A 14,017-nucleotide genomic window follows, 5' to 3' on the forward strand; every position below is an offset into this window, starting at 1 on the left:
AAATGGCAAGATGGCAATTTTAGATGAGTTTAATACTATGCACTTGTGTTAGAGTAGATTGAGCTCTGGTAAGAAATAGACCCAGGCCAGAAGTGGTGGCTCACGCCTATAATCCCAGCACTGTAGGAGGCCAAGGTGGGCCCATCACTTGAAGTCAGGAGTTCAAGACTAGCCTGGCCAACATGGTGAAACCCCATCTCTACTAAAAATACAAACATTAGCTGGGTGTGGTGGCAGGCACCTGTAATTCCAGCTACTCAGGAGGCTGAGGCAGGAGAATCGCTTGAACCCGGGAGGTGGAGGTTGCAGTGAGCTGAGATCATGCCACTGCATTTCAGCCTGGGCAGCACAGTGAGACTCCATCTCAAAACAAAAACAAAAACAAATAGACCCAAATATGTACTGGTCTTCCATGAGGTCATTCAGGGACCCATGCTGAGGAAGCATCTGCATCTTCAACACAGGTTTTCCCACGCCTGTCGTGTTTAACTCCATCCCAGCTGATGCAACGTCTCAGCATGTGGCACAGTCCTTGGCCTATAGTGAGTGCCCGATAAATATGAATGTGGCAGCAGAGATACTCATCATGTCTCCTTCCTTTGCAACAGAATCCTAACTTAGCACCTGCTTAAGGGGAGACTGGGTGGTACATTTAGATTAATCTAAGTCATTTGCATTGGCCCTGTTCTCTTGCCAGTGATTGATTTCCACACAGAAACTGCCAGCACCCCACGGTGTCCATCCAGTCTTACATGCTGACACACGGTCCCAGCTTTCGTCTCTCTTTGCCTGGTAGCTTTCTCTGGCAACCGGAACTAGCTCTGTGACTGTGTGTCCTGTAGGCTGGAAGTGCCAGAGACTTAAGGCCCACACTCCAGTGTGGCTTTCAACCAAAGACGGACAACACTGACTACCTGACCCCTCAGGCGTGGTAACCCTGACGTGAGTGTTCTATGCTGTCACGCAGAGCTCCCTAGTGGGATAATGCTCCAATTGCCCGCAGGGGCAACTTACCTGGTAATTGGCTATTTCCTCACCCAAATCTCATCTGAATTTTAATTCCCATAATCCCCATGTGTCAAGTGGGGGACTAGGTGGAGGTAATTGGACCATGAGGGTGGTTTCCTCCATGCTGTTCTTGTGATAGTGAGTCTCACGAGAGCTGATGGTTTTAGAAGCATCTGGCATCTCCCTTGCTTTCACTCACTCCATCCTGTCACCCTGTGAAAAAGGGGCCTGGTTCTCCTTCGCCTTCCACCATGATTGTAAGTTTCCTGAGGCCTCCCCAGCAACGTGGAACTGTGAGTCAATTAAACCTCTTTCCTTTGTAAATTGCCCAGTCTCGGGCAGTTCTTTATAGCAGCATGAGAACAGACCAATACACTGGCAGATTGTATTTCTCTGTATGCTCTTGCTGCAGTGGGCCACTGACCTTCCTCCGCCCTTGAACCTGGGCAGACCTTCATACCTGATGGCCAAAGTGATATTGCAAAATTTCTGAGGCTGCTCATAACAGGACACATGGCTTCCACCTGGCATTCTCTCCCCCCTTCTCTCTTTCTCTCTTGATGCTTGTCCGCGGAACCCAGCCTCATCATGTTGAGGAGCCCATGCCACCAGGAGAGGCCACACGTGAGGGATTTTGGCTGACAGCCCCACCTAGGCCCCTAATGGATGGCCGGCATGGGTGAGTGGCAGCCTTCAGATGACGCCAGCCCCTAGCCTTTGAGTTTTGCAGCTGGAGCCCCAGACATTGTGGCATGGAGTCAATTCACCCTTGCTGTCTGCAGTCCTGAGCCATAGAAATCATGAGAAGTAACAAAGAATTATTGTTGTTTTAAGCTACTAGATTTTGGGGTCATTTTGTTACACAGCAATAAATAACCGATACAACCATGCGCCTTTTTATTTTTATTTTTTGAGACAAAGTCTCGCTCTGTCACCCAGGCTGGAGTGCAAGCACAATCGCAGCTCACTGCAACCTCTGCTTCCAGGGTTCAAGTGATTCTCCTGTCTCAGACTCCCAAGTAGCTGAGACAACAGGTGCGCACAACCATGCCCAGCTAATTTTTTGTATTTTTAGTAAAGACAGGGTTTCACCATGTTGGCCAGGCTAGTCTCAAACTTCTGACCTCAGGTGATCTGCCCGCCTTGGCCTCCAAAAGTGCTGGGATTACAGGCATGAGTCACTGTGCCAGGCATGCCATGCACCTTTTATTTGTTGCTTCTCCTTCCTTATTTCCCCACTCACCTTCTCGTTTTTCGTAGGATCACCTCCCAAATCAACCATCTACACTCCGGTTCTTATCTCAGTGTCTTTCTGGGGGAAACCAGTCAAGGTACACATTATTTGGAAAAGATACACATAGAAAAAGGACAAACAGACAATTACTGACTTCTTTGGGAGTGAGTTCAATAACCAGAAACTTTACTTTGTATTCAATACATATCTGAATTATGTACATTTTCAACAATTCTTCATTATACATTATACAGGGTCTGCTCTGTCTCCCAGGATGGAGTGCAGTGGCACAATCATGGCTCACTGCAGCCTCAATCTCCCAGGCTCAAGTGATCCTCCCACCCCAGCCTCCCAAGTAGCTGGGACTACAGACATGTGCCACCATGCCCAGTTATTTTTTAAATTTTTATTTATTTATTTACTTATTTATTTTGAGACAGAGTCTCACTCTGTCGCCCAGGCTGGAATGCAGTGGCATGATCTTGACTCACTGCAAGCTCTGCCTCCCGGGTTCATGCCACTCTCCTGCCTCAGCCTCCCAAGTAGCTGGGATTACAGGCACCCGACACCACATCCGGCTAATTTTTTCTATTTTTTAGTAGAGACAGGGTTTCACCGTGTTAGCCAGGATGGTCTTGATCTCCTGACCTCGTGATCTGCCTGCCTCGGCCTCCCAGAGTGCTGGGATTACAGGTGTGAGCCACCACGCCCAGCCTATTTTTTTAATTTTTGTAGAAATATTTTGTAGAAATACTTTGTAGAAATATTTTTGCTGTGTTGTCCAGGCTGGTCTCAAACTCCTGGCCTCAAGTGCTGGGATTATAGGTATGAGCCACTACACCCAGCCTATCATTAAAAGTTTTGTTTTAATTTTAATTTTTGTGAGTACATAGTAGTGTATATACTTTCATTTTAAAAAATACAAAAAAGGCCGAGCGCAGTGGTTCACACCTGTAACCTCAGTACTTTGAGAGGCTGAGGTGGGTAGATCACCTGACGTCAGGAGTTTGAGACCAGTCTGACCAACATGGCGAAAAACCCTGTGTCAGCTAAAAATACAAAATTAGCTGGGCATGGTGGCTCACACCGGTAATCCCAGCTACCCCGGGAGGCTAAGGCAAGAGAATCGCTTGAAAACTGGAGGCAGAGATTGCAGTGAATCGAGTTTGTGCCACTGCATTCCAGCTTGAGTGACAGAGGGAGACTGTCTAAAAATAAATAAATAAAAAAAATAAAAGTATGAAAAATTTCCATGAAACCCCGAGTCATAAATTTCATGGTACACATAAAATGTGCCATTGTCAGCATTCTAAGTGTGCAGTTAAGTGGCTTTAGGGACATTCACACTGCTGTGTAGCCATCATCAACGTCCATCTCCAGGACTTTTTCACCAAAAAAAAACACCAAAAAAAAAGGCTGAAACTCCGTACCTAAGAAATGCTCACTCCCGCAGAGCTTGCAGTGAGCTGAGATCCGGCCACTGGACTCTAGCCTGGGCGACGGAGAGAGACTCCACCTCAAAAAAAAAAAAAAAAAAAAAAGAAATGCTCACTCCCCAATCCTCCCACAGCCCCTGGCGGCCTCCATTCTACTTTCTGCCTCTATGAATTTGACATGAATTTGACTGATCTAGGGACCTCATGTAAGTGGAATCAAAATGACAGTATTTGTCCTTTTGTTTTACCATTTGGCTTATTTCTTGCAGTACAGTGGTTTCTTCGAGTGGTTTCCCAGGCTCACTCTTGTGGTCACTACCACCGATGGCCATGCTCCCTGGCACAAAACCTGCACCTGCCCTGTGCAGGTGTGGCTGGTGGACGTGGCTGGGGAGCAGGGTGGGCAACCGTGGCAGGACCATATACTTCGTTCCGGACCAGCTCTCTGCACGGCCCCTTCCCCAGTCCTGAGCAGAATTGCCGGGCGAGGGTTAATCAACATTCAGTCATGTTTCCAAGTTTAAATGGAGCATTTGTTTAATTATGTGTAAGTAGCAATACATTGTGGCCATTATCTAAATCACTATTTTATTTCCTGGATGTGGTTTCATAATGCAGGGTTTCTGCTGCAGCCTAGCATCATTAACAGAGAAGAGTTAATGAATATAAAAGCGTAAAGGCTAATTACACTTTAATTTACAATCATGGTCTCATTTTGGGACCACATGAAATCTGTTTTGAAAACAATTAAAAAAAAAAAAACCACTCTTGCCCTGGTAAGTGGAGGGACCCCGGCCAGGAGCTCAGCTCTGGCTGCCGTGTGGTGACTGAGCAGCGTGGGCTGGCACCAGTCCCCGCCCTGGCGCCATTACTGGGAGGCTGACAAGGCCAAGTTCAGCGCCCTGTGACTCTGCCTTTTGTTTCCAGCAATTTTCCTCCCGCCTTCAATGACTGCTTGTGTGGCTGCCTTCGAGAATTGGGGAACCCCATCTGCAGCCCCTGTGGTGTGCCCATGTTGCTTTCATGTGGCCTCACCTAGAGGGAAGCCGGTTGAAATTACCTGGCTTTTTCAAAACCAGGTGGGGAGGAGGGAGTTGGGGTCAGGGACACTGACGGTTACAGGGTTTCTGCTGTGAGCCAGTACTATGCTGGGTACTCGTACATATATTATTTATTCCTTGAAATTGCCTATCAATGGCAATTAGTCTCCCAGAGATTTGAATTAGTCCCTCTGAAATGTTTAATGGAACCACAGAATGATTAACTTTCTTAGGTATAATAATGGCATATGTAGAAGGCTGTCTATTTTTAGGAGATGAAAAGAAGTTTGGGGGTGAAAGGTCCTGATATCTGCCACTTACTTTCAAATGGGTCAGGGAGGGAAAAATAATAATAAATAATTATATAATAATTATTACATTAATATTATAACTAAAAATTATAATAACCAATATATTAATAGATTATTAAAATTAATATAATATAATTAATAATTATAATAATCGATTTATTAATATATAAAATATATTGGTTATTATAATTATGTTATAATAATGTAATTGTTAGATATACGGTGAGACAGAGACAAAGAGAAAGAGATAAATGGTAAAACAAAATAAGTGGGCAAACTGAATCATATTGATTCTAGGTGGAGGGTATACAGGTGTTCATTGTACTTCCAACTTCTCTATGTTTTGAAAATTTTTATAATAAAAATTAGGAAGACAAACATTGTCCCCACAGGCCACCACAACTTGCTTTGCCTTCTTTACTTGTTAAATAAACCTCTTTTCTTCCAACTGAGAAAAGGTCCATTTGATCAAACCCAGTCTTTGTATGATTTTATGATTTTTTTTTTTTTTTTTGAGACAGAGTCTTGCTCTGTCACCCAGGCTGGAGTGCAGTGGTGTGATCTCAGCTCACTGAAACCTCTGCCTCCCTGGTTCAGGTGATTCTCCTGCGTCAGCCTCCCGAGTAGCTGGGACTACTACAGGCATGTACCACTGTGCCCAGCTAATTTTTGTATTTAAGTAGAGATGGGGTTTCACCATATTGGCCAGGCTCGTCTTGAACTCCTGACCTCAGGTGATCCGCTCGCCTCGGCTTCCCAAAGTGCTGGGATGACAGGTGCGAGCCACCGCGCCCGGCAAGAAACCTACAACTGTTTTGATAGAAGAAAATAACTGTGATAGAACGACTGATAAAAGCGGGGTGAAAATTGCATAGGTAGCATGATCTTGACAATGTGAGAAAAATAGATATGCAATGACAAATCTGAAAAGCATCACACATTTTGTTACAATTCAAACAATCATGTGCATTTTAATACTTCCTGTATTTCTAGCCAGATTTGAGAGGGTCTGCCCAGCTCACAAATCCACGCATAGGTACCCAGGGCTTCCGCAGCCCTGTGGCTCCGCCCCCTGAAACACAGATGACTGGATGCGCCCTGTGGCTCCGCCCCCTGAAACACAGCTGACTGGATGAGAACAAGCTCTGGTACCCAAACCGGACCAATCAGAATGCCCTCCCCGGGAGGCGGAAATCCCAGACTCAGTCTGCGCATCTGGGAACCGTCTGGGCTGTCTCGTCCCAGGATTGGGAAGCCGGGGTGCGGGCGAACACAGAGCAGACCCCCACACATGGAAGCAGGAGACAGCGGGGGACCCCTGGGGGACCAGTGAGCCTTTCCTGATGCTGGTTCCAGGCCACGGCCCGCCGTGGAATTTCAGGAGACCCCCCTGTCTTATTTAAGTTCCCTGTTAAAATCTTTTGTCTGGCTTGAGTAGGTTTCTGTCACAACCCAAACAGTCCTAACTAATAGAGTGAGCATGCCTTATTTTAATAGGACGAAGGAAAAGAATAGGAACAACGAGCGATTGCTCACTGGGCCAGACACCCTATGCCGTGCCGCACCCCCGCCTGGGGAAAGGCCCTCAGATCATGTCCGGCTCTCCCGCTTTGCCCTGTGTGACGAGGCCCGCCCAGCAGCTGAGTTTCCCAGGCCTCCCAAAAAGGCCAGTGGGAGACACTGGGGGGTCCCCAGTGGGGTGGGAGGATGGGGTAAGCCAAGCTATTTCTCCCACTCTGGCTGTGCCATGTGCTGGTGGACAGTGGCTGCATCTCCTCTGCAGCTCGGGCTCCCCTCCGGTGGGTCCTCCCAGCCTCCAGCGTGTTCCAGGTGGTCCTGCAAACCCCATCTCTTCCTTTTGTCTCCTCGTGCCCGGGGGAGAGTGGCTTCCTGCTATGGTAATTCCTGGGCGGCTACCCATCCTCTCTGGCTTCTCGGCTCTTCTGGTTGTGTGTATCGTATTTCCCCTGTTTGCATACTGTCTTCCCGGTTGGACGCTGACTGATACATATATATTAACTCATTTAATCCTTGAAACACCCCTCTGAAGGTGGTATTAGGATCCTCACTTTGCATAGGAGGACACCAGTGCTCAGAGAAATGGAATAATGTGCCCCAAAGTCACTCAGTCTGTCCCAAAGCTCTGAATCCAAGCTTTTATCACTACATTTCACTCTACTGCTCTTTATTTATTTATTTATTTATTTATTTATTTATTTTTAAGGGACAGAGTCTTGCTCTTTTGCCCAGACTGGAGTTCAGGGGTGTGATCATAGCTCACTGCAGCCTTGAACTCCTGGACTCAAGTGATCTTCCCACCTCAGCCTCCTGGGTAGTTGGGATTGCAGGCAGTCACCACTACGCCAGCTAATTTGTGAAATTATTTGTAGAGACGGTCTTGCTATGTTGCTCAGGCTCAAACTCCTGGCCTCACGCGATCCCCTTGCCTTAGCCTCCCCAGGTGGTTGGATTACAGGCATGAGCCATTAGGGTCACCCTGGACTGCTTTTTAGAATCACCTGTATAGTTAGAAGGAAAAATTATTTGAAAAACTTGCTGCCGGGCGCGGTGGCTCAAGCCTGTAATCCCAGCACTTTGGGAGGCCGAGGCGGGTGGATCACGAGGTCAGGAGATCGAGACTATCCTGGCTAACATGGTGAAACCCCGTCTCTACTAAAAATACAAAAAACTAGCCGGGCGTGGTGGCGGGCGCCTGTAGTCTCAGCTACTTGGGAGGCTGAGGCGGGAGAATGGCGGGAACCCGGGAGGCGGAGCTTGCAGTGAGCCGAGATCAGGCCACTGCACTCCAGCCTGGGAGACACAGCGAGAGTCCGTCTCAAAAAAAAAAAAAAAAAGAAAGAAAAACTTGCCAAAACATCCCCACCTCTAGGCTCTTTCTGCCCTCCCAAGCTGGGCCGATGCAGGACTGATGAGAAGGCTCTTGGGAGTGGGGGTACCGAAGGCCTGGGAAGGGGTCCTCAGCAAGCCCAACCTCTCCCAGGCCCAGGACAGTGCAGGGACAGGCCTTCGAGTCCCATGCTTCTCCTTACTAGCAGTGAGACCTTGGGCATGTGGGCTGCCCTCTCTGAGCCCCTCTCTCTCCTCTCTCACTTGAGAGAAGTCACATCTGGATGGTGAGCTTCCCTCGGGTCTCCTAGCTCCCAGAGGAGCCTGGGACAGAACAGGCCTTGGGCAGTGATGCTTGAGTGACCTCAGGTCTTTTGCCAGAGTCCCCTGGCTCTGGGGCCACAGCTGCCTGTGCACGAGTGGAGGCAGGGAGGGAGGTGGATACTGCATGAGATTTAGTCACTGTGGGCCTTGCAAGGTCCATGGGCAGCTTTACCTGCTCTACTTATTTATTCAAGAGGTATTTTGTTTTTCTTCGAAAAGAAAAACAAAAGATAAAGTTCATCCATCATAGCCATGAAACATTGGGCTTGAAGGGCTGGTCGTATTTTTTTCTGACGTCGTGAAATAAAATGCATAACTACTAAAGTAAAAATGCTCATGGGAGACCCTGGGACACCACCCCTCCCACCCAGTCATTAGCAATATGGGCTTGGGAGCCATCTGGCTCCAAGTTGTGCCTCCCTTTGTTAGCTGGGCAACACTGGGCAGGCGGCTCCCCCGCTACAAGCCTCAGTTTTCTTATCTATAGAATGGGATCCTTGGCTGGGCTCAGTGACTCACTCCTGTAATCCCAGCATTTTGGGAGAAGGAGGCAGGAGGATCGCTTGAGGCCAGGAATTGGAGACCAACCTGGGCAACATAGTGAGACACCCCCCATCTCTACTAAATAAATAAATAAATAAATAAATAAATAAAACGGCAGGGAGATCATCATGACGCCTGTCTCGGGTTATTGCCAGGGTTCCTTCAGCTAATTCAGAGGCCCAGATAATGGGGCAAGAGGCCCTCGTGCCTGCAGTTACTGATATGTTTTTGTTATTTTTTCATTACCATCACCAGCAGCATCAGCGGGCCCTGTGGGTGCTTAGGAGGGCCAGAGTCCAGGGGTTCCCAGGTGGGGGGTCAGGCTGGGCACTGGCTGAGGGGGGGCTCCGTTCCCTACTGTGGCTGCCACCGCCACTATCGCTGAGGACACGGCCCCGAAGGAGATCCAGATTTACAAGCCTGCAGGCGGAGCGTTCACTGGGGCTGCTGACTCGGGCACTTTGTAACACTGGCTTCACTGCCACCAATGGTTTTGGGGGTTGGGAGGTTCCTGACTTTCTGCTGACCTTCCTGTACCCCAGCCCCTCAGCTCCTCTGCTCAAGCCTGACTGCCCCTCCCCCACTCCATGTGCACCCAAAGATTTCCCCCTCTGGGCACCTGGGGAGTCGGCTGGAGTCTGCGTTCTGGCATCAGAGGCAGCTGGGCGCAGATCCTGTCCCACCATGCGGGAGGACACTGTGCACATTGCTTAACGTCTCTGAGCCTCAGTCGTCAGGGGGAAGATGGTGACGATGAGGATGGTGACCACACCCACCTTGTGGTCTCAGCTGTGCACCAAGTCCTTTCTCATCCCTTTGATGGGTGCTGGGTGGGTGGGGGTGGCATGTGGCCCTGGGAATGCAGGCAGGAGCCCAGTCTAGGGAGGGTGGGGCTGGTACAATAACCACCACCTGCTGAGCCCTCGCCTTGGGCAAGGTGTGGTGCTGAGGGCCGGCTGGCAGTGACTGCACCTCACCAGGCACCTCTGGCATGGGCACCGTGATGGCCCCAAGTCAAAGCTCACACACTGGGAAGGGCGAAGCAGGGATTTTTTTTTTTTTTTTTTTTTGACAAAGTCTTGCTCTGTTACCCAGGCTGGAGTGCAGTGCTGTGACCTTGACTCACTGCAATCTCCGCCTCCCGGGTTCAAGTGATTCTCATGCCTCAGCCTCCTGGGAGTAGCTGGGATTATAAGTGACTGCCACCACATCCAGTTCATTTTTGTGTTTTTAGTAGAGATGTGGTTTCGCCATGTTGGCCAGGCTGGTCTCAAACTCCTGACCTCAAGTGTTCCGCCCGCCTCAGCCTCCCAAAGTGCTGGGATTACAGGCATGAGCCACCTCTCCCAGTCCCCCAGCAGGGATCTGAACTGGCTGGGCTTGGCTGACTCAGGGCATGGGTACCTTCTCACGGAGGTGCCACATGGGTACCTAGTCTCTGTGACATCTCTGCCTGCCACAGTTTCTTCCACCGCACCCTGTTGCAGGGTTGCGTGAGGATTCCTGAGGGTGAAGTGTGCCACCAGCCCAGAGTCAGTGTCAGTCGCCCCTCAAGGGTTGTGGTCCAAACTGGAGGAGCCCTCTTGATACGTTTGAAAGTTCAGAATCTCCAGTGTTTTGAGGATGGGACACATCTGATGTTGTCCCGGGGGGCAGTGCCCTCCCACCGTCTGCTGGCAGGAGGCCCTCTCATCATGCCTCAGTTCCTCTCAAGGCTGGTGAGATGAGCAGCTCCTTGCGCCTATTGGCTCGAGTCCCCTAGAGCTGCAATGCACAGTTATGCAGGTTGTCTCGCTCTGTCGCCCAGGCTGGAGTGCAGTGGCCGGATCTCAGCTCACTGCAAGCTTCGCCTCCCGGGTTCACGCCATTCTCCTGCCTCAGCCTCTCAAGTAGCTGGGACTACAGGCACCCGCCACCATGCCCAGCTAATATTTTGTATTTTTAGTAGAGATGGGGTTTCACCATGTTAACCAGGATGGTCTCGATCTCCTGACCTCATGATCTACCTGCCTCGGCCTCCCAAAGTGCTAGGATTACAGGCATGAGCCACCGCTCCCGGCCAACAATTTTCTTAAAGATGGGAATAAAGTGGAAGTAAGGGTGCCTTTTCGTAATTCTCACAGAGATGCCACATGGATCAGAATCGTTTCTACTTTGGGAGGACGACACCTCAAATCTGGGGAACTCCCACTCATCTTTCTAAGTCCTGCTCCCATGACCCCTGCCTGGGAAGCCTCTAGCCTCTGTGTTGGAGTCACTGCTCACTTCCCTACCCAGGGTCCCTCAGCCCGTTCAAATTGCATGCCAGGCTGGGAGCTGTTGGGGGCAGTGATGGCTGCATCGAATTGGTAGGCCACCCACCCCTGGCCTTAGCCTTTGCCCAAGGAGAGAGTTCATGGGCATCCCACGAGGTCCAGCCTCGGTGCCAATGAGGAGACCCTATGAGACTTCCTAGGCAGCTGGAGCTGGGAGGGCCGGCCAGGCTCCACCTCCTCCCCACCATTTTATTTTATTATTTATTTATTTTTGAGACAGAATCTTGCTCTGTTGCCCAGGTTAGAGTGCAGTGGTGTGATCTCAGCTCACTGCAACTTCCACCTCCTGGGTTCAAGTGATTCTCATGCCTCAGCCTCCCAAGTAGCTGGGATTTTACAGGTGCATGCCACAATGCCCAGCTAATTTTTTTTTTTTTTTTTTTTTTTTGAGATGGAGTCTCGCTCTTGTTGCTCAGGCTGGAGTGCAATGGCGTGATCTTGGCTCACTGCAACCTCTGCCTCCCAGATTCAAGTGATTCTCCTGCCCCTGCCTGCCAAGTAGCTGGGATTACAGGTGTGTGCTACCACACCCAGCTAAGTTTTGTATTTTTAGTAGAGACAAGGTTTCACCATGTTGGTTAGGCTGGTCTCGAACTCCTGACCTCAGGTGATTCTCCCGTCTCTGCCTCCCAAAGTGCTGGAATTACAGGTGTGAGCACCACACCCGGACAACACCTGGCTAGTTTTTATCCTTTTAGTAGCGACGGGGTTTTGCCACGTGGCCCAGGCTGGTCTTGAACTCCTGGACTCAAGTGATCCACCTGCCTTGGCCTCCCAAAGTCCTAGGATTACAAATGTGAGTGACCACGCCTGGCACATCTACCCCCATTTTACAGATAAGAACACCAAGGCTCAGAGCAGTGAAGGCCTTGCTCAGGGCCACACAGAGAGTTAGGCATCTGGGCCTTCGGATCCCCCCCTGAGGCTGGGCACACCTGCGTCCCACCGCATGGTGAGAAGTCAGTAAAGGTTGGTGAAGAAGGTGGCACTGGGGACAAAGAGGTGGAGTTATCCAGGCCACCACTCCCCCATCCATGGCCTGGAAGTCATTTCCGTCACAAACAGGGTGCCACGCCTTAGAGACTGATGATTTCGCGGAGCAGAAGGGGTCCAGGCTTAGGGTCTGGGGACCAGCGTGAAGACCCTGTCTGCAGTTGCCTGGACCCCAAGTGACCCCCGCCCCTGCCTACCTGGTTCCCCGTCGCCAGTCCCCTGCCATTGGGTCCACTTCATCCTTCTGAGATTTATTCTCAGGCCACAGAGCCTGGAAATAATTTGCTGACAGAGCCCCATCCCGGCAGGTGCTTTAATTGGTTTTGTGGGAACAAATTTAGAGGGAAACAGAAATCATGGTGCTGCCGCCCGTCTTTTCTCTTTAATGGGGGCTTCAGAGTGTTGGGGGTGGGGAGGAAAAGGCAGCTCCTCAGTGGAAAGCAGAGATCCTGGTTTTTCTCTGGGGGTGCAGGTGCTGGGACCTGGGTGTCCTGGGCCAGCGGCAGTGGAACCAGGCCACCCGCTCCGGCCCTGGCTCAGCCTCAGCCTCAGGGCAGGGTGGCTTCTCATCCTCACAGTGCTGAGGGCAAGAGGAGGCCTGGGGACGAAAGGGCCAGGGCAGGGCCAGGGCAGGGCCACGGCAGGCAGGGTTCCAGGTCCCAGACTCCCACCACTGAAGGAGGCCCTCACTCTTGCCGGGTGCGCACCTTCTAAAACACAAATCAGGTGGGTCATTCCTTAGCTCCAACCCCTTCCATGGCTCTCCATTGTCCTCAGAATGAAGCCAGCTTCCTTAGCTTGGCACTCAGGGTCCCTTGAGGCCCGACTGACCTCAGGTGACCTCTCCTTTGCGCCTATCCTCACCCACCCCCTCCCAATGGTCTTTAGTCTTCCCTGGTGGGCTCCTGTGTGTCCCACCCTATGCTAACCCCACAATTGTCCATGATTGAGGAGAGCACTGTTGCCTCATTTTACAGATGAGGAAAAGAAGGCTCAGAAAGGTTAAGACACCTCCTGAAGGTCACACAACAGGGCAGGGACTTGAACCCAGGCCTGGCTGGCATACAAGTCCACACTTAACTAGTAAGTTATAGGTGGGACTAGCCGAGCTCCCTCTAAGCCCCATGCTTTCCCTTGAAATGCCCCTCCTGCATTTTTCTGCTGGCAAACTCCTACTCATCCTTCAAAGGATATCACTTCCTTGAGAATCCTTGTCTGACTGACTACTCCCACCTCTAATCTTTCCTCTGGGCTTCCCAAGGCCCAGCCAAGCCTTTCAGCTCAGCTCTTATCTCTGGGTTTATCATTTCCTGTGTCAGTGTCTGTCTCTTCCACTTCCTGCCTCACCCCGGACTGGGAAATCTAGCGGATAATTGTTACTCATCCTACAGGGTAAGAGTTGCAGCCCTGGAAACTCTGATAGGTCCAAGATCCTGGGACCTGAGCTCTCATCTTACCTGTTGTATTGAGCAGCCTAGGCCGTAGCTGCTCTATGCAACCTTGAGCGAGGCCCTTTGCCTCGGCAGACTGAGTCTGCCCATCTGTAAAATGGGATGGTCAGCCTAGAGGCATCTGACACTTGGGAACTCTGAGGGATGTGGGCTGGAACCTCACACCATGTGGCCCATGCAAGTGTGACTCACATGACGTATGTGTGAGTGGGTAGCCATGCGCCATGCCAGGGTGGGTCACGTCACGAGGTCATTGTTGATGCCTGGCCCAACCTGGGATCCAGGTGCTGGGCTAGGAGGCCTGGGCAGAGCTGGGAAGTAATTACACTCGAGTCAGGGCTGGAATCTCAGCTCTGCCACTCACCTGCTTCGTGTGAACTCAGGCCTGACCTTTCAGAGCCTCAGCTTCATCTGTAGAACCATGGGAACAATAATGTAGTCATACGCCACAGAAGGACATTTCTGTCACCAAGGGCCTGCGCGTACGACAGTGGTTCCATAAGATCATAACACCG

Source organism: Macaca nemestrina, chromosome 14 (assembly GCF_043159975.1).
Source record: "Macaca nemestrina isolate mMacNem1 chromosome 14, mMacNem.hap1, whole genome shotgun sequence".
Taxonomy (NCBI): Eukaryota; Metazoa; Chordata; class Mammalia; order Primates; family Cercopithecidae; genus Macaca; species Macaca nemestrina.